General features: G+C 47.7%; 1 protein-coding gene across 1 annotated transcript in view; it reads left to right on the top strand.

Annotated features, from left to right (window-relative positions):
* COL22A1 (collagen type XXII alpha 1 chain) overlaps window positions 1-20247 on the top strand; it is a 608111-nt gene that overhangs the window by 101322 nt on the left and 486542 nt on the right. The gene's annotated exons all lie outside the window — the stretch shown is intronic.

The raw sequence follows: 20247 nt of genomic DNA, 5'->3' as shown, positions 1-20247 counted from the left end.
CCTCATAAGAAAAGCGGACACCTATTGCCGCTTCTCTGTTTCACCCGCAGAGCGTCTGATGGTGACTTTAAGGTAAGCCACATTTATTGGATGTGATCGCATCAGAGCACACTTTCACAGCAATCTTGTTGGTGGTAGTTTGTATCTCCAAGTGTTATAGCTCAGTTTTGGTATGTAATGCTGTGATTTAAAACTAATTTATTGTTTGTTAATTCCCCACAGATTTCTTGCAACTGGAGAATCCCTTTCGTCACTGCATTTCCAGTACAGACTCGGGATTTCCACCATATCTGGAATTGTGAAGTACACATGCCGTGCACTGTGGGACTCCTTAGCTGAAGAGTTTTTACCAGAGCCCACAACAGAGAGGTGGATTGAAATTGCTGACAAGTTTCAACAGATATGTCAGTTTCCCAACTGCTTGGGCGCTGTGGACGGGAAACATATCCGCATTGTAAAGCCAGCCGGATCGGGATCGGAATATTTCAATTACAAGAAATATTTTTCAATTGTCCTCATGGCCATCGCTGACGCGGAATACAAATTTATTGCTGTTGATATTGGGGCTTATGGCCGCTCCAATGACTCTCAAGTTTTCAAACTGTCTGCCATGGGGCGTAAACTGTATGGAAACACCTTCCAGTTCCCACCACCTAGACCGCTGCCGCAAACATCTGGTCCACCTATGCCATTTGTCTGTGTAGGGGATGAAGCCTTCCAGCTGTCAGAACACCTTTTGAAACCGTACTCTAGCAGAGGATTGGCAAGACCAAAACGCATTTTTAATTACCGCCTCACAAGAGCAAGAAGAATGGTTGAATGTACCTTTGGTATTCTGACAGCCAAATGGCGGGTCCTATTGACTGCGATCAACCTCAAGACAGAAACTGTGGACGAGGTGATCAAAGCGTGCGTGGTACTCCACAATTTTGTTATCTGCAAGGAACCCATTTCCATTGAGGACACCTCTGAAGAAACCACCTTGCAAGATTACCATGACATTACCACTAGAAGTTCTGTGGCGGTTTCAGTAATGAGGGACAATTTTGCACTATACTTTATGTCACCTCAAGGCAGAGTACGCTGGCAGGATGACAGAGTGTGAAAGATTTGTGCCCAACCAAACTTGTGTACCTTCTGTACCAACAGTATATACCTTTGCCAACCAAAGTTGGCTAAATTGTCATGGTCTCTATTTTTAGCTTTAGGCCACAGGTGTGTACCTGGTTGTGTTTTATGCAAAGTATTTCACCTTTTAACAAAAGTTGTGTACATTGTTAGGAAATCACCAACAATAAACACAACTTTTTAGGTGAAATACTTTGCTTCAAACACAACCAGGAACACAACTGTGGCAAAAAGCTAAAATTTACCCACAGTTATATACCTGGTTTTGAATACCTTTTTACCTTTTAAATTCCCTGTATTTAACCTTTTTTTTAAACATATTTCGCCGCAGAAAGAAATGACAGACAACCAGTGTAAACAATAATTTAACTTTTATTTAAAAATTTTTTTTTTGTAAACTGTTTTTAAAGTTAAAAAAACTTTTTTAATAAAGGTTTGAAAAAAAACTGGGCATTTTTATTACAAAACACACATTACAAATCTGTGTAGTGTGGGGTGGAAATACTGCTGGAGGGGCTGCAGGACACTTCGACACTGGGAGTGTGGAGAGAGGACTGGGATCGTGGTGGGGAAGGAACAGTTAAGGGCCTGTCACACTAAGAGATATCGCTAGCAATATCGCTATAACTAGTGACGTTACAGCGATATTGCTTGCGATATCGCTATGTGTGATACTTACCTACGACCGGCTCCCCCGCTGGTTATCGCTGATTGCGCGAGAACGTTCAGGACTGTTTCTCGTCGTCTGCTTCCTGCGGCGCTTCCTGCTGTGAGGACGAGCGACGCGTGGAGCCGGGCGGGAGGACGCAGGATCGCGTGGTGTGACAGGTAAGTAGCGACCCCCGTCCCCAGCGATGTCGCTGGTGAGAACTGCCTGTGTGGCAGCTCACTAGCGACCACTTAGCGATGTACCAGCGATCCTGACCGCGTCATATCGCTGGTCGGGATCGCTGGTACATCGCTAAGTGTGACAGTACCTTTAGAGGTGATGGTGTGGAAAAAGCTACAGAATGGGTGGACATGTGGGAGGCAGAAGAGGTGGTGGGCGGTGGAGTGGAGGGTTGGGCAGGGACTGTAGGAGCAGATGATGTTGATGGAAAGTTGTATGGGGAAGGAGTTTGGTACGGGGAAGGAGTTTGGTACGGGGAAGGAGTTTGGTACTGGGCAGGTTGCTGGAAGTGGGGAGATGACTGGTACTGGGGAGGTTGCTGGTACTGGGGAGGTTGCTGGTATGTAATAGGAGGGGGAGGATGGAAAGTGGCTGGAGGGGGTGCAGGTGGAGGAACTACAGTGGTGGGAGGTGGAGGTTGGGAGGTAACCTGCTGTAGAGCACCGTGGCACGAATGCATTATATGCATCTGCTGGGTAGGAGATAGTGTTGCCATGCGCTCCACAACAGACCTGAAAAAGGTGTGGTTTGGCGAAGATCTTGCTTCTGAATGCATGGTTTGCAGAAGTGTCTTCACCTCCAGAATGCTGGAGTTGATCTGCTGAAAGCCTGCGGAGATTTGCTCTGACAAGACTTTTAGACAGTTCTGGAAAGATGCATTCAGATGCAAGAACTCTGGCGCATAAGTCTTTTCCTGACCCCTCTGCCGCTGCCGCCCAGTACCCGCAGGTGTACTAGAGGTGGCAGGGGCAGAAGGGTGGGGTAAAGGGAAAGCGATCTCCTCACCAGCAGCTTCATGTAATGTAGGCGGCCACGATGCTCCTGTGCTGGTGGATGGGACAGATGGGTTGAATGTGTGGGAAGGCTGGGAAGGTGCAGATGTACCGGGGCGGTCGAAGTGTCCCTCGGTGACGGTCTCCTCAGGGATCGCCTCAGAAGGGTCCAATCGTGCAGGCTCCCGAGTGCTGCTCACCGTGCTGTGGAATAAAGAGAAAAAAAACCAATTAAAATACTGACATGGTATGGCCCTGGCTGAAAAAAAAAAGTTACATCTAAACATTTTTTTGTCACATGTGGTGTGTAATATTTACCTTCTGGTGAGCATTGTCTCCCGGAGGAACGACAGGGCTCGTGCGTACTTGTACTTGCTCCTGCGTCCTCCAGATCCACTTGGGGCCCGCATCTCTTTATTGAACTCCTTCTTGAAACGATCCCTCACAGACCGCCACCGCTTCACAATTCTCTCCCCTGAAACGAGAAAGGACAAAGTGGTTAGTATACAACATCAGTGTTTCCCAAACTCCAGTCCTCATGGTCCCCAGGGGTCATGTTTTCAGGATTTCCAAATTAAATAGAAATCCTGAACACATGATCCGTGGGGACCACGAGGACTGGAGTTCGGGAAACACTGGTTTAAATCAAGCAACCGGTACTGTATATACTTACGCTCTTTAATCTGGGCCCGAACATCGAGGTCCTCCCAGCGTCCCACAAGGAGCAAACAGATTTCCTCCCAGAGTCGTCGGGTAACGATCAGGTCAGCGTGGCGGCGGTCAGCCATATTCCAGAGCGGCTCCCTTTCTCTGACGAGATCGATGAGGTGGTCCACATCAATCCCTCCATCCTCACCGTCAGAGTCGGGAGCACGCTGTGAAGGCTGTTAAAGAAAAAGACAAAAATAACATAATTAGCCTCCACAAAAGAAATGAAATAAAAAGTGCAAAAAAAACAAAGCAAAAATATTTATACTTACACGCTGGTGACCGCCGCGTTGCTGTTGCCGACGACCCTGGGAGGCACTGCGAGGACCTCTTGGCCGAGCACCAGATTGGGAAGACTAGAGAAGAAAACAAAAAATGTTATGTCTTTGGATGTAGGCATTTGTTTGCTGTGTGTGGTCTGCAGAACATTGTTTTCTATGTGTTGTGTGTAGTGTGATGTTGTGTTTCTGCGTTTGATGCAAAAAACTTACCAATTGTGAGCCCACTCCAAGTGTCTGTCCACCCCTTCCTTCTTCTTCTGGGAGCTCCTCTTCATCTTGTGATTCCTGTTTTGAAATAAAAGGCAATGAATAGACATATATTACAGAGATGATGGATTTTGGAAATAAAAACTTACCGTCAAACGCTGACGATGCGAGGGAGGGCTCCCAGAAGATGATGTGCTGTCTTCCTGGTGGCCAGACTCCATGGCTGTGGGTGGTGTTCCTGCTGCTGCCATTGCTGCTGCTGCTGCATCTATTGGGCGGCTGTTGAATAAAGAGAAACAAAGGGCCAATGAATATCTTGATATTCCATAGCCCTAGTTTGGAGGAATGGGGGATTTGATAATTACCGTCTCTCATCTGCTGCTGGACTCCCCTCCCGTTGTTCAGCATGCTGCTCCATTTGGGGTGGTGCTGATGGTGCTGCTGCTGCAGATGTCTGCTGCCTTCTCCTGCTCCTGGTTCTTGGCTTGGGTGGCATGTTGGGTGTGGCTGAGGGTCACACTGTCTTGCTTTTATATATGTCTTGTGGGCAGAGCTACTGAGCATGCTCAGACCAAAAAAACCGGATCCGGCCACCGGATCCGGCTGTCGCCGGATCAGGTGCATTGCGGCGCTCATAGGCTTTCATTGTATGAAAAAGCCGGACACGCCGGATCCGGCGTGTCCGGCTTTTTCGCCGGAGACAAAAAACGCTACAGTAGCCGTTTTTTCCAGACGCCGGATCGCGTCACATTGCCGGATCCGGCGAAAATCGGATGAAACGCATGGCCATCCGTCTCTAATGCAAGTCAATGGGGGGGGGAACCGTATCCGGCATTGCATTTCGCCGGATCCGGTTTTTGTCAAAAGCGCCGGATCGCGCCTGACGGCGAAAACCTGATGTGTGAAAGAGTCCTAACCCGCTGAACAACGTTAGTGATGGGGATCACTGATTACAATTATTACCCGCGAACAATGATTTCCCAGTAAGTGCAGGTCAACCGCAGTTCCGGAATTAGGCCTAACCGTCATTCCTGAAAAAATGAAAAACTTACGTGTGCAAACCACAGGTGCTGTAGCTTGCTTAACAGCTCGCCAGCCGTTCTCACGCCCAGTATGGATTACACGTGATTGCACAAAGGTGAGAAAGGGTACCGTATCCCCGGATAACATGTATGGATAGCGTACACATTCAAAATATATGTCTATACATCAGGAGGCAGGCTCAGACGGTGTTAGGCCCAGTATGGATTGCACGTGATTGCACAAAGGTTAGAAGGTACCGTTTCCCCGGATAACATGTATGGATAGTATACACATTCAAAATATATGTCTCAGGAGGCAGGCTCAGACGGTGTTAGGCCCAGTATGGATTGCACGTGATTGCACAAAGGTTAGAAAGGGTACCGTTTCCCCGGATAACATGTATGGATAGCGTACACATTCAAAATATATGTCTCAGGAGGCAGGCTCAGACGGTGTTAGGCCCAGTATGGATTGCACGTGATTGCACAAAGGTTAGAAAGGGTACTGTATCCCCGGATAACATGTATGGATAGCGTACACATTCAAAATATATGTCTATACATCAGGAGGCAGGCTCAGACGGTGTCAGGCCCAGTATGGATTGCACGTGAATGCACAAAGGTTAGAAAGGGTACCGTATCCCCGGATAACATGTATAGATAGCGTACACATTCAAAATATATGTCTATACATCAGGAGGCAGGCTCAGACGGTGTTAGGCCCAGTATGGATTGCACGTGATTGCACAAAGGTTAGAAAGGGTACCGTTTCCCCGGATAACATGTATGGATAGCGTACACATTCAAAATATATGTCTATACATCAGGAGGCAGGCTCAGACGGTGTTAGGCCCAGGATGGATTGCATGTGATTGCACAAAGGTTAGAAAGGGTACCGTATCCCCAGATAACATGTATGGATAGCGTACACATTCAAAATATATGTCTATACATCAGGAGGCAGGCTCAGACGGTGTCAGGCCCAGTATGGATTGCACGTGATTGCACAAAGGTTAGAAAGGGTACCGTATCCCCGGATAACATGTATGGATAGCGTACACATTCAAAATATATGTCTATACATCAGGAGGCAGGCTCAGACGGTGTTAGGCCCAGTATGGATTGCACGTGATTGCACAAAGGTTAGAAAGGGTACCGTTTCCCCGGATAACATGTATGGATAGCGTACACATTCAAAATATATGTCTATACATTAGGAGGCAGGCTCAGACGGTGTTAGGCCCAGTGTGGATTGCACGTGATTGCACAAAGGTTAGAAAGGGTACCATTTCCCCGGATAACATGTATGGATAGCGTACACATTCAAAATATATGTCTCAGGAGGCAGGCTCAGACGGTGTTAGGCCCAGTATGGATTGCACGTGATTGCACAAAGGTTAGAAAGGGTACCGTATCCCCGGATAACATGTATGGATAGCGTACACATTCAAAATATATGTCTCAGGAGGCAGGCTCAGACGGTGTTAGGCCCAGTATGGATTGCACGTGATTGCACAAAGGTTAGAAAGGGTACCGTTTCCCCGGATAACATGTATGGATAGCGTACACATTCAAAATATATGTCTCAGGAGGCAGGCTCAGACGGTGTTAGGCCCAGTATGGATTGCACGTGATTGCACAAAGGTTAGAAAGGGTACCGTATCCCCAGATAACATGTATGGATAGCGTACACATTCAAAATATATGTCTATACATCAGGAGGCAGGCTCAGACGGTGTTAGGCCCAGTATGGATTGCACGTGATTGCACAAAGGTTAGAAAGGGTACCGTTTCCCCGGATAACATGTATGGATAGCGTACACATTCAAAATATATGTCTCAGGAGGCAGGCTCAGACGGTGTTAGGCCCAGTATGGATTGCACGTGATTGCACAAAGGTTAGAAAGGGTACCGTTTCCCCGGATAACATGTATGGATAGCGTACACATTCAAAATATATGTCTCAGGAGGCAGGCTCAGACGGTGTTAGGCCCAGTATGGATTGCACGTGATTGCACAAAGGTTAGAAAGGGTACCGTATCCCCGGATAACATGTATGGACAGCGTACACATTCAAAATATATGTCTCAGGAGGCAGGCTCAGACGGTGTTAGGCCCAGTATGGATTGCACGTGATTGCACAAAGGTTAGAAAGGGTACCGTTTCCCCGGATAACATGTATGGATAGCGTACACATTCAAAATATATGTCTCAGGAGGCAGGCTCAGACGGTGTTAGGCCCAGTATGGATTGCACGTGATTGCACAAAGGTTAGAAAAGGTACCGTATCCCCAGATAACATGTATGGATAGCGTACACATTCAAAATATATGTCTCAGGAGGCAGGCTCAGACGGTGTTAGGCCCAGTATGGATTGCACGTGATTGCACAAAGGTTAGAAAGGGTACCGTATCCCCGGATAACATGTATGGATAGCGTACACATTCAAAATATATGTCTCAGGAGGCAGGCTCAGACGGTGTTAGGCCCAGTATGGATTGCACGTGATTGCACAAAGGTTAGAAAGGGTACCGTTTCCCCGGATAACATGTATGGATAGCGTACACATTCAAAATATATGTCTCAGGAGGCAGGCTCAGACGGTGTTAGGCCCAGTATGGATTGCACGTGATTGCACAAAGGTTAGAAAGGGTACCGTTTCCCCGGATAACATGTATGGATAGCGTACACATTCAAAATATATGTCTCAGGAGACAGGCTCAGACGGTGTTAGGCCCAGTATGGATTGCACGTGATTGCACAAAGGTTAGAAAGGGTACCGTTTCCCCGGATAACATGTATGGATAGCGTACACATTCAAAATATATGTCTCAGGAGGCAGGCTCAGACGGTGTTAGGCCCAGTATGGATTGCACGTGATTGCACAAAGGTTAGAAAGGGTACCGTTTCCCCGGATAACATGCATGGATAGCGTACACATTCAAAATATATGTCTCAGGAGGCAGGCTCAGACGGTGTTAGGCCCAGTATGGATTGCACGTGATTGCACAAAGGTTAGAAAGGGTACCGTTTCCCCGGATAACATGTATGGATAGCGTACACATTCAAAATATATGTCTCAGGAGGCAGGCTCAGACGGTGTTAGGCCCAGTATGGATTGCACGTGATTGCACAAAGGTTAGAAAGGGTACCGTATCCCCGGATAACATGTATGGATAGCGTACACATTCAAAATATATGTCTCAGGAGGCAGGCTCAGACGGTGTTAGGCCCAGTATGGATTGCATGTGATTGCACAAAGGTTAAAAAGGGTACCGTATCCCCAGATAACATGTATGGATAGCGTACACATTCAAAATATATGTCTCAGGAGGCAGGCTCAGATGGTGTTAGGCCCAGTATGGATTGCACGTGATTGCACAAAGGTTAGAAAGGGTACCGTTTCCCCGGATAACATGTATGGATAGCGTACACATTCAAAATATATGTCTCAGGAGGCAGGCTCAGACGGTGTTAGGCCCAGTATGGATTGCACGTGATTGCACAAAGGTTAGAAAGGGTACCGTTTCCCCGGATAACATGTATGGATAGAGTACACATTCAAAATATATGTCTCAGGAGACAGGCTCAGATGGTGTTAGGCCCAGTATGGATTGCACGTGATTGCACAAAGGTTAGAAAGGGTACCGTATCCCCGGATAACATGTATGGATAGCGTACACATTCAAAATATATGTCTATACATCAGGAGGCAGGCTCAGACGGTGTTAGGCCCAGTATGGATTGCACGTGATTGCACAAAGGTTAGAAAGGGTACCGTTTCCCCGGATAACATGTATGGATAGCGTACACATTCAAAATATATGTCTATACATTAGGAGGCAGGCTCAGACGGTGTTAGGCCCAGTGTGGATTGCACGTGATTGCACAAAGGTTAGAAAGGGTACCATTTCCCCGGATAACATGTATGGATAGCGTACACATTCAAAATATATGTCTCAGGAGGCAGGCTCAGACGGTGTTAGGCCCAGTATGGATTGCACGTGATTGCACAAAGGTTAGAAAGGGTACCGTATCCCCGGATAACATGTATGGATAGCGTACACATTCAAAATATATGTCTCAGGAGGCAGGCTCAGACGGTGTTAGGCCCAGTATGGATTGCACGTGATTGCACAAAGGTTAGAAAGGGTACCGTTTCCCCGGATAACATGTATGGATAGCGTACACATTCAAAATATATGTCTCAGGAGGCAGGCTCAGACGGTGTTAGGCCCAGTATGGATTGCACGTGATTGCACAAAGGTTAGAAAGGGTACCGTATCCCCAGATAACATGTATGGATAGCGTACACATTCAAAATATATGTCTATACATCAGGAGGCAGGCTCAGACGGTGTTAGGCCCAGTATGGATTGCACGTGATTGCACAAAGGTTAGAAAGGGTACCGTTTCCCCGGATAACATGTATGGATAGCGTACACATTCAAAATATATGTCTCAGGAGGCAGGCTCAGACGGTGTTAGGCCCAGTATGGATTGCACGTGATTGCACAAAGGTTAGAAAGGGTACCGTTTCCCCGGATAACATGTATGGATAGCGTACACATTCAAAATATATGTCTCAGGAGGCAGGCTCAGACGGTGTTAGGCCCAGTATGGATTGCACGTGATTGCACAAAGGTTAGAAAGGGTACCGTATCCCCGGATAACATGTATGGACAGCGTACACATTCAAAATATATGTCTCAGGAGGCAGGCTCAGACGGTGTTAGGCCCAGTATGGATTGCACGTGATTGCACAAAGGTTAGAAAGGGTACCGTTTCCCCGGATAACATGTATGGATAGCGTACACATTCAAAATATATGTCTCAGGAGGCAGGCTCAGACGGTGTTAGGCCCAGTATGGATTGCACGTGATTGCACAAAGGTTAGAAAAGGTACCGTATCCCCAGATAACATGTATGGATAGCGTACACATTCAAAATATATGTCTCAGGAGGCAGGCTCAGACGGTGTTAGGCCCAGTATGGATTGCATGTGATTGCACAAAGGTTAGAAAGGGTACCGTATCCCCAGATAACATGTATGGATAGCGTACACATTCAAAATATATGTCTCAGGAGGCAGGCTCAGACGGTGTTAGGCCCAGTATGGATTGCATGTGATTGCACAAAGGTTAGAAAGGGTACCGTATCCCCAGATAACATGTATGTATAGCGTACACATTCAAAATATATGTCTCAGGAGGCAGGCTCAGACGGTGTTAGGCCCAGTATGGATTGCACGTGATTGCACAAAGGTTAGAAAGGGTACCGTATCCCCGGATAACATGTATGGATAGCGTACACATTCAAAATATATGTCTCAGGAGGCAGGCTCAGACGGTGTTAGGCCCAGTATGGATTGCACGTGATTGCACAAAGGTTAGAAAGGGTACCGTTTCCCCGGATAACATGTATGGATAGCGTACACATTCAAAATATATGTCTCAGGAGGCAGGCTCAGACGGTGTTAGGCCCAGTATGGATTGCACGTGATTGCACAAAGGTTAGAAAGGGTACCGTTTCCCCGGATAACATGTATGGATAGCGTACACATTCAAAATATATGTCTCAGGAGACAGGCTCAGACGGTGTTAGGCCCAGTATGGATTGCACGTGATTGCACAAAGGTTAGAAAGGGTACCGTTTCCCCGGATAACATGTATGGATAGCGTACACATTCAAAATATATGTCTCAGGAGGCAGGCTCAGACGGTGTTAGGCCCAGTATGGATTGCACGTGATTGCACAAAGGTTAGAAAGGGTACCGTTTCCCCGGATAACATGCATGGATAGCGTACACATTCAAAATATATGTCTCAGGAGGCAGGCTCAGACGGTGTTAGGCCCAGTATGGATTGCACGTGATTGCACAAAGGTTAGAAAGGGTACCGTTTCCCCGGATAACATGTATGGATAGCGTACACATTCAAAATATATGTCTCAGGAGGCAGGCTCAGACGGTGTTAGGCCCAGTATGGATTGCACGTGATTGCACAAAGGTTAGAAAGGGTACCGTATCCCCGGATAACATGTATGGATAGCGTACACATTCAAAATATATGTCTCAGGAGGCAGGCTCAGACGGTGTTAGGCCCAGTATGGATTGCATGTGATTGCACAAAGGTTAAAAAGGGTACCGTATCCCCAGATAACATGTATGGATAGCGTACACATTCAAAATATATGTCTCAGGAGGCAGGCTCAGATGGTGTTAGGCCCAGTATGGATTGCACGTGATTGCACAAAGGTTAGAAAGGGTACCGTTTCCCCGGATAACATGTATGGATAGCGTACACATTCAAAATATATGTCTCAGGAGGCAGGCTCAGACGGTGTTAGGCCCAGTATGGATTGCACGTGATTGCACAAAGGTTAGAAAGGGTACCGTTTCCCCGGATAACATGTATGGATAGAGTACACATTCAAAATATATGTCTCAGGAGACAGGCTCAGATGGTGTTAGGCCCAGTATGGATTGCACGTGATTGCACAAAGGTTAGAAAGGGTACCGTTTCCCCAGATAACATGTATGGATAGCGTACACATTCAAAATATATGTCTCAGGAGGCAGGCTCAGACGGTGTTAGGCCCAGTATGGATTGCACGTGATTGCACAAAGGTTAGAAAGGGTACCGTTTCCCCGGATAACATGTATGGATAGAGTACACATTCAAAATATATGTCTCAGGAGACAGGCTCAGATGGTGTTAGGCCCAGTATGGATTGCACGTGATTGCACAAAGGTTAGAAAGGGTACCGTTTCCCCAGATAACATGTATGGATAGCGTACACATTCAAAATATATGTCTCAGGAGGCAGGCTCAGACGGTGTTAGGCCCAGTATGGATTGCACGTGATTGCACAAAGGTTAGAAAGGGTACCGTTTCCCCGGATAACATGTATGGATAGCGTACACATTCAAAATATATGTCTCAGGAGGCAGGCTCAGACGGTGTTAGGCCCAGTATGGATTGCACGTGATTGCACAAAGGTTAGAAAGGGTACCGTTTCCCCGGATAACATGTATGGATAGCGTACACATTCAAAATATATGTCTCAGGAGGCAGGCTCAGACGGTGTCAGGCACAGTATGGATTTGACGGCCCAGACTACACAGCGGAGGAGCAGGGAGAGGTAAAGATTGCAAATGCTGGGGCCCTGCCCAAGCAAGGGGGGCCCACTCGTGGGCGTCGGTACTGGCACTTGGCCCCTCATAGTACGGCGGTGTGTCTGACGGCGGGTGTGCACCACCACCGTCAGAGACACTTGATTGCACTATGAAGGACCCTGTACCAGTGCCCGCGCCCAAGAGACGGCCTACCCACCTGTCCAGGGCAACGGCACTCGCACGGTGTCGTGCACTAGTTGGTGACCCCGGCCATGGGGGGGGGAGGCAGCACAGTTAGGGAGTTTTAGAAAGTGGCATATGTTGATGTTGGACATTCAGCTGATGCAAAAGGTGAAATAGGTCAAGTCCCAGGAAGAGGTGGACCAAAGCAAGCCATTTTTCTGTCACCCTATGTGTCATCAGAGGAAGGTGGGACAAAATCCTTGGAAACCCATGCGTGGTTCATTTTAATGAAGGTTAGATCATCCACATTTTGGGTTGACAGACGGGTCCTTTTTTCTGTCAGGATTGATCCAGCTGCACTGAAGACTCTTTCCGATAGCACACTTGCAGCTGGGCAAGCGAGCTCCTGTAAGGCATATTGTGCCAATTCAGGCCAGGTGTCCAGTTTAGCGGCCCAATAGTCAAAGGGGAATGAACTGTGTGGGAGAACATCGATATGGGAGGAAAAGTAGTTTGTAACCATAGTTGACAACTGCTGTCTCCTGTCACTTTCCATCGATGCAGTATTACCAGTTGTGTGAGCGGTACTTGAAAAATCAGTCCACAACATTGTCATGAAACCCCTGTCTCCAACGCCACTTCTGCTGTGTGCACCACGAACACCTCTACCAAGCTGCCCCCGGCCCGTACGGCTCGTGTGAGAACCATCACCGCTGCTGTGTGCTGGGAATGCCTCAAGCAACCGATTTACCAGAGTTGCTTGTTAGCCAATATTAGGTCAAGGTTCTCCTGTGGCATGATGTTTTGTAATTTGCCTTTATAGCGTGGATCCAGGATGCTGGCCAACCAGTAGTCATCATCGTTCATCATTTTGGCAATGCGTGGGTCCCTTTTTAGGATCTGCAAGGCATAATCTGACATGTGGGCCAATGTTCCCGGTGTCAATGATGCACTGCGAGTGCTGGTTGGAGGAGCACTTTCTGGCAAATCCACATCCCTCCAGTCACGCACAAACCCTGTACCAGACCTTGCCACGCCAACATTTTCACTTGCCCCACGAGATGCATCCTCCTCCCCTAAGTAATCATCCCCATCATCCTCCTCCTCCTCCTCTTCTTCCTCCACCTCGTCCAGGAGAGGTCCCTGAGCAGACAATGGCTGAATGTCATCAAGGATTCCCTCCTCCTCTTCCTCCTCATCAACATTGGCTGCAGACGCCTGCTCCTTAAGGTGCGTCAAAGTTTGCATGAGCAGACGCATAAGTGGGATGCTCATGCTTAGGATGGCGTCGTCTGCGCTTACCAGCCGTGTGCATTCCTCAAAACACTGAAGGACTTTACAGAGGTCTTTCAGCTTCGACCACTGCACACCTGTCAACTCCATGTCTGCTCTCAAAGTGCCTGGCCGTGTATCCTCCCACAAATGCATTATGGCCTGCCTCTGCTCGCACAGCCGCTCCACCATGTGCAGGGTGGAGTTCCACCTTGTTGCAATGTCGATAATGAGGCGGTGGTTGGGAAGGTGGAGCAATCGCTGCAGCTTTTGCATACGAACGGAGTGTACAGGCGACCGGCGGATGTGCGCGCACAGTCTTCACACCTTCTGGAGCAGGGCTGTTAACTCCGGATAATTTTTGAGGAAGCACAGCACCACCAGGTTCAAGGTGTGAGCCAAGCAAGGTATATGGCTGAGTTTTGAAAGGGCTATGGCTGCCACAAAATTACGGCCGTTATCACTAACTACCTTGCCTGCCTCAAGATGTACACTTCCCAGCCATGACTCAGTTTGTCGCTTCAAGTACTCGGCCAGCACCTCGGCGGTGTGTCTGTTGCCCAAACACATCATCTGCAACACAGCCTGCTGACGCTTTCCACTAGCTGCTCGATAGGGGGACACATCGTGTGCAACAGTGGCAGCTGCAGATGGAGTGCTCGTACGACTGCGCTCTGTGGACGAGCTTTTGCTTCTGGAGGAGGAGGAGGGTCGAACGCCTACAGCCAACTGTTTCCTATACCGTGGGCTAGGCAGCACTGTCCCACCACCGCTGTCCCCTGTGGACCCTGCATCCACCACATTAACCCAGTGCGCAGTGATGGACACGTAACGGCCCTGGCCATGCCGACTGGACCATGCATCAGTTGTGAGGTGCACCTTTCCGCTCACTGACTGCTTGAGTGCATGGACAATGCGGTCTTTCACATGATGGTGGAGGGCTGGGATGGCTTTGCGAGAGAAGAAGTGGCGACTGGGTAGGTCATAGCGTGGTACTGCATAGGCCATGAGTTCGCGGAAAGCTGTGCTTTCCACCAACCGAAAGGGCATCATCTCAAACGAGATTAGTTTGGCAATGTGGGCGTTCAAACCCAGTGTACGCGGATGAGAGACTGAGTACTTTCTTGACCTACTCATAGTGTCTGGGAGGGTGAGCTGGACTTGAGAGCTGCATATGGTGGAAGTAGCAGTGGACAGGGCGGACTGAGAGAGGGTTGATGATGGTGATGGAGTTGGTGTTCTTTCTGATGGCCTAGAATCAGTCTTTCGTTGATATAACAGTGGGATTCCCTGACTGCTGTGGCCTTGCAACGACATCTCAACATTTGCTGCTGTGCTAACCGGTGGGCTTACAGTGGGGGAAACAATGTAGCGTTGCTGACTACCTTCGTTGTGATCAGTTGCACATGTGGCACTTGAGGTTTGGTGTTGTGTCCACGCTTGCAAGTGCATGCTGGTTAAATGTCTAAGCATGCAACTGGTATTCACATTTTTCAGATTTTTCCCTCGGCTAAAGGTCTTTGCGCACTTCTTACAGATAACCTTGGCCTGATCATGAGGATTTTGTTCAAAAAAGTGCCACACTGCACTCTTCCTACTTTGGCAGACATTTTGCGGCCTAGCACGATGTGATCTTTTGACCCTCTGGACAAGCTGTCCAGCAACTCTTTTGATGTTTGGAACCTGTCTTTGGAGTGCTCCGGGCCTGCCAGATAACAGCTGTTGCGATGTCGATGTCAGCTGTGGATGCTCCTCATCTGAGCTATTGGAAGCAGCACCCTCTTCCCCCAATGGATGCCAATCTGGTTCAACAACTGGGTCATCCATCACCTCCTCTTCTATGTCATGTGCACCTTCCTCTGTGTCACCGTGTATGGTGGTATAGTGTGCGGGAAGGGGCACCTGAGTCTCATCAGGGTCAGAATCTGGCTCTGTACACTGCGAGGACAATGTAGTGCTCTGAGTGAATGTACCAGCAGAATCATCCATCAGCGGCTGTGCATCAGTGCACTCCATGTCAGATTCATCTTGGCCTGGGTAATTCACCATTTCACTTGATAATCCAGGCATGGTATGTGAAAACAGCTCCATGGAGTAATCAGTAGTATGGCCTGCGTCATCCTTCAATCTTGGTTGGGGTGAAGGACACAAGGAAAGGTGTGGTTCATGAACATGAGCCTCCAATGACGACTCAGTGCTTTTACTTTTTACAACTGAAGAAGAGGAGGCGATAGAGCTGGAGGCTGAGTCAGCAATGTAAGACAAAACTTTTTCCTGATGCTCTGGCTTTAAAAGCGGTTTGCCAACTCCTAGAAAACTAAGCGTTCGAGGCCTTATGTAGCCAGACGATGATGCAGGCTCAACACCTCCTGCATTCGGTCCTATTTTGCTCTTGCCACTACCATCAGATCCACCACCAACACCATCATTACCAGCTGCCAACCCCCGCCCAATTCCACGGCCTCTTCCACCAGCCTTCCTCATTTTTGGTAGAAATGTAGACAAAATCCAACAAACTATATAGTAATGTAAAACAAGGTACAAGGTGTCTATAGGACAGGGGAGATTTTGAATTTCTGCAGACACTTGTGGACACTGGACACTTTTGGATTGTGTGAGGCCCACTGATATCTGAGCGCTATGAGACAGGCTCGATGGCACAGCTGTGACCAAAGTGACTAGAGGATAAGGGAGATTTTGAATTTCTGCAGACACTTGTGGACACTGGACACTTTTGGATTGTGTGAGGCCCAATGAATATCTGAGCGCTATGTGACAGGCTCGATGGCACAGCTGTGACCAAAGTGACTAGAGGATAAGGGAGATTTTGAATCTCTGCACACACTTTTGGACACTGGACACTTTTGGATTGTGTGAGGCCCAATGAATATCTGAGCGCTATGTGACAGGCTCGATGGCACAGCTGTGACCAAAGTGACTAGAGGATAAGGGAGATTTTGAATCTCTGCACACACTTTTGGACACTGGACACTTTTGGATTGTGTGAGGCCCAATGAATATCTGAGCGCTATGTGACAGGCTCGATGGCACAGCTGTGACCAAAGTGACTAGAGGATAAGGGAGATTTTGAATGTCTGCACACACTTTTGGACACTGGACACTTTTGGATTGTGTGAGGCTCAATGAATATCTGAGCGCTATGTGACAGGCTCGATGGCACAGCTGTGACCAAAGTGACTAGAGGATAAGGGAGATTTTGAATCTCTGCACACACTTTTGGACACTGGACACTTTTGGATTGTGTGAGGCCCAATGAATATCTGAGCGCTATGTGACAGGCTCGATGGCACAGCTGTGACCAAAGTGACTAGAGGATAAGGGAGATTTTGAATCTCTGCACACACTTTTGGACACTGGACACTTTTGGATTGTGTGAGGCCCAATGAATATCTGAGCGCTATGTGACAGGCTCGATGGCACAGCTGTGACCAAAGTGACTAGAGGATAAGGGAGATTTTGAATCTCTGCACACACTTTTGGACACTGGACACTTTTGGATTGTGTGAGGCCCAATGAATATCTGAGCGCTATGTGACAGGCTCGATGGCACAGCTGTGACCAAAGTGACTAGAGGATAAGGGAGATTTTGAATCTCTGCACACACTTTTGGACACTGGACACTTTTGGATTGTGTGAGGCCCAATGAATATCTGAGCGCTATGTGACAGGCTCGATGGCACAGCTGTGACCAAAGTGACTAGAGGATAAGGGAGATTTTGAATCTCTGCACACACTTTTGGACACTGGACACTTTTGGATTGTGTGAGGCCCAATGAATATCTGAGCGCTATGTGACAGGCTCGATGGCACAGCTGTGACCAAAGTGACTAGAGGATAAGGGAGATTTTGAATCTCTGCACACACTTTTGGACACTGGACACTTTTGGATTGTGTGAGGCCCAATGAATATCTGAGCGCTATGTGACAGGCTCGATGGCACAGCTGTGACCAAAGTGACTAGAGGATAAGGGAGATTTTGAATCTCTGCACACACTTTTGGACACTGGATACTTTTGGATTGTGTGAGGCCCAATGAATATCTGAGCGCTATGTGACAGGCTCGATGGCACAGCTGTGACCAAAGTGACTAGAGGATAAGGGAGATTTTGAATGTCTGCACACACTTTTGGACACTGGACACTTTTGGATTGTGTGAGGCCCAATGAATATCTGAGCGCTATGTGACAGGCTCGATGGCACAGCTGTGACCAAAGTGACTAGAGGATAAGGGAGATTTTGAATCTCTGCACACACTTTTGGACACTGGACACTTTTGGATTGTGTGAGGCCCACTGATATCTGAGCGCTATGTCACAGGCTCGATGGCACAGCTGTGACAAAAGTGACTAGAGGATAAGGGAGATTGGATTGCTTTTAAAAAAGCAGTTTGCAGAGCAGTGGGTAAACAGCAATGCCAGCCTGTCAGGAAGCCTTAAAAGGCAGCCCAACAACCAACACCACTGATACACCACAATATAGCCTTCCCTTGCACTGCACACACAGTGACTGGTGTGTTGTGCAGGCCAAATTGCTAGCAGCAGAAGCAGTTTTTTTTCTTCTCAGCAGGACAAAAAAAAAAATTGGGATTGCTTTTAAAAAAGCAGTTTGCGGAGCAGTGGGTAAACAGCAATGCAGGAATGTCAGGAAGCCTTAGAAGGCAGCCCAACAACCAACACCACTGATACACCACTATATAGCCTCCCCTTGCACTGCACACACAGTGACTGGTGTGTTGTGCAGGCCAAATCGCTAGCAGCAGAAGCAGTTTTTTTGTCTTCTTCCCTGCCTAACGCTCTCCCTACAGAATCAGCAGCAACCTCTCCCTATACTGAGATCGGCAGAAGTAAGATGGCGGTCGGCGTGCACGCCCTTTTATACCCCCTGTGACGCCCACCAAAGCAAACCAATCACTTGCATGCCCTTCTGAAAGATGGTGGTGACCCCTGCCTATGTCATCACGTTGCCCACAGTGTCCGTGGATCCTGATTGGCTGAAAAAGAGCGCAAAACAAACTTTTGAAACGCGACTTTGGCGCGTAAGTCGCCGACCTCGTGGCCGACCTCATCCTAGGGTCGGGTTTCGTTTCATGAAACCCGACTTTGCCAAAAGTCGGTGACTTTTGAAATTTTTCGACCCGTTTCGCTCAACTCTACTGTCAACCATTGAACTGCAGATGATTTTTAGAATCATTGAATCCCCACAATTCCTGACATCCATTGAATCCCCAATGATTTTCAGAACCATTGAACCCCAATGTTCTTTAAATCCATTGAATCCCCACCAATCCTGAGAACCACTGAACCCCCAAAGATCTTCAGAACTATTGAACCCCCCAATGATCTTTAGAATCATTGACCCTCCACCAATCCTGACAACCATTGATCCACCAATGACTTTTTGATTCATTGTACCCTCACCAATCATGAGAACCATTGAACCTCCCATGATCTCCAATTGAACCCCCAACTATGCTGAGAATTAGAAATGAGCAAAGAGATTTGCAGGTCTCTAATCAAGTGGTCTACTCAGTAGTCAATGGCTATCGGATCAAGTCCCTTTCTGCCTCATCTTACCTGCTGTATTCTCGGAGCTTGTTCTGATTAGTAGACCCAGTACGGCTTTCTGTCACACTGCAGTGATGATGTTGCCTCAGGTCTTCTAATTAAAAGTGGTGTCTAGGATGCCAGCAGCTAGAAGGAGGTTTGTAGGGCTCTTGCCTGGCAGCCATGTACTTTTGATGTGTCATGGATAAGGTTCTGTGAATCATTTTACTCAAGTCTACTAAGAAGAACCATTGAACTTCCACTAATCCTGAAAACTAGAATTGAGTAGAAAGATTTCCAAGACCATAGATAAGAAGACATCTGAGCAGTCTGTGGCCACCAGACCAGGGTCTTTAAAGCCTGCTTATACTTGATGGCATCCCCAATGCTTATTCTGATTCCTAGACCCAACGACACTCCATGATGATGTTGCACCAGCACGTATAATCAGAAGTGCTGGGGATGAAAGCAGTTAGGAGGAAGTTCATAGAGGTCTGTTCCAGTAGCCTCAGACTACAGCCATGACTACTGGACAAGGGTACCCTGAATCTTTTTGCTCATCTCTGCTGAGCACCATTGAACCCTCACCTTAGATCCTTAGAACCACTGAACTCTCAGATGCCCTGATAACCATTGAACTGCCACTGATTTTGAGAACCATTAAAACCCCACTGGTTCTCAAATCCAGTGAACCTCCATTGACCGACACAGCCACTAAATGCCCATCGATCCTCAGCATCATTGAACCACTGATCTTAAGAAACACTGTACTCTGTCTGGTCCACAGAAACTCTTTTATTACAATAACCAAAACAACCCCACCAGCACAGTCAAATAACTATTAATCCTGAGGTTAGCCACATCCTCATTAATCCTGGAGAGTGGAGACCACTGAGGTCCCCACCAATTCTGAAAACATGAGAACCGTGAAACGTCCACCGATCAGGAGAATCGTTTGACTTTCACCAATCCTGAGAATCATTTGACTTCCATTGATCCTGAGAACCGTAGGACCTAGAATGATCCTAAGAACCACTGGATCTTGAACAATCATGAGAAGCTTTGGACACCGCTCATCCTGAGAACCATTGGACCTCAAATGA

The sequence above is a fragment of the Dendrobates tinctorius genome, unplaced genomic scaffold (assembly GCF_039654945.1).
Source record: "Dendrobates tinctorius isolate UK_male_01 unplaced genomic scaffold, ASM3965494v1 ptg000116l, whole genome shotgun sequence".
NCBI classification, from domain to species: domain Eukaryota; kingdom Metazoa; phylum Chordata; class Amphibia; order Anura; family Dendrobatidae; genus Dendrobates; species Dendrobates tinctorius.
The sequence above is the reverse complement of the archived record's forward strand: the minus strand, read 5'-3'. Positions and strand labels throughout refer to the sequence as shown.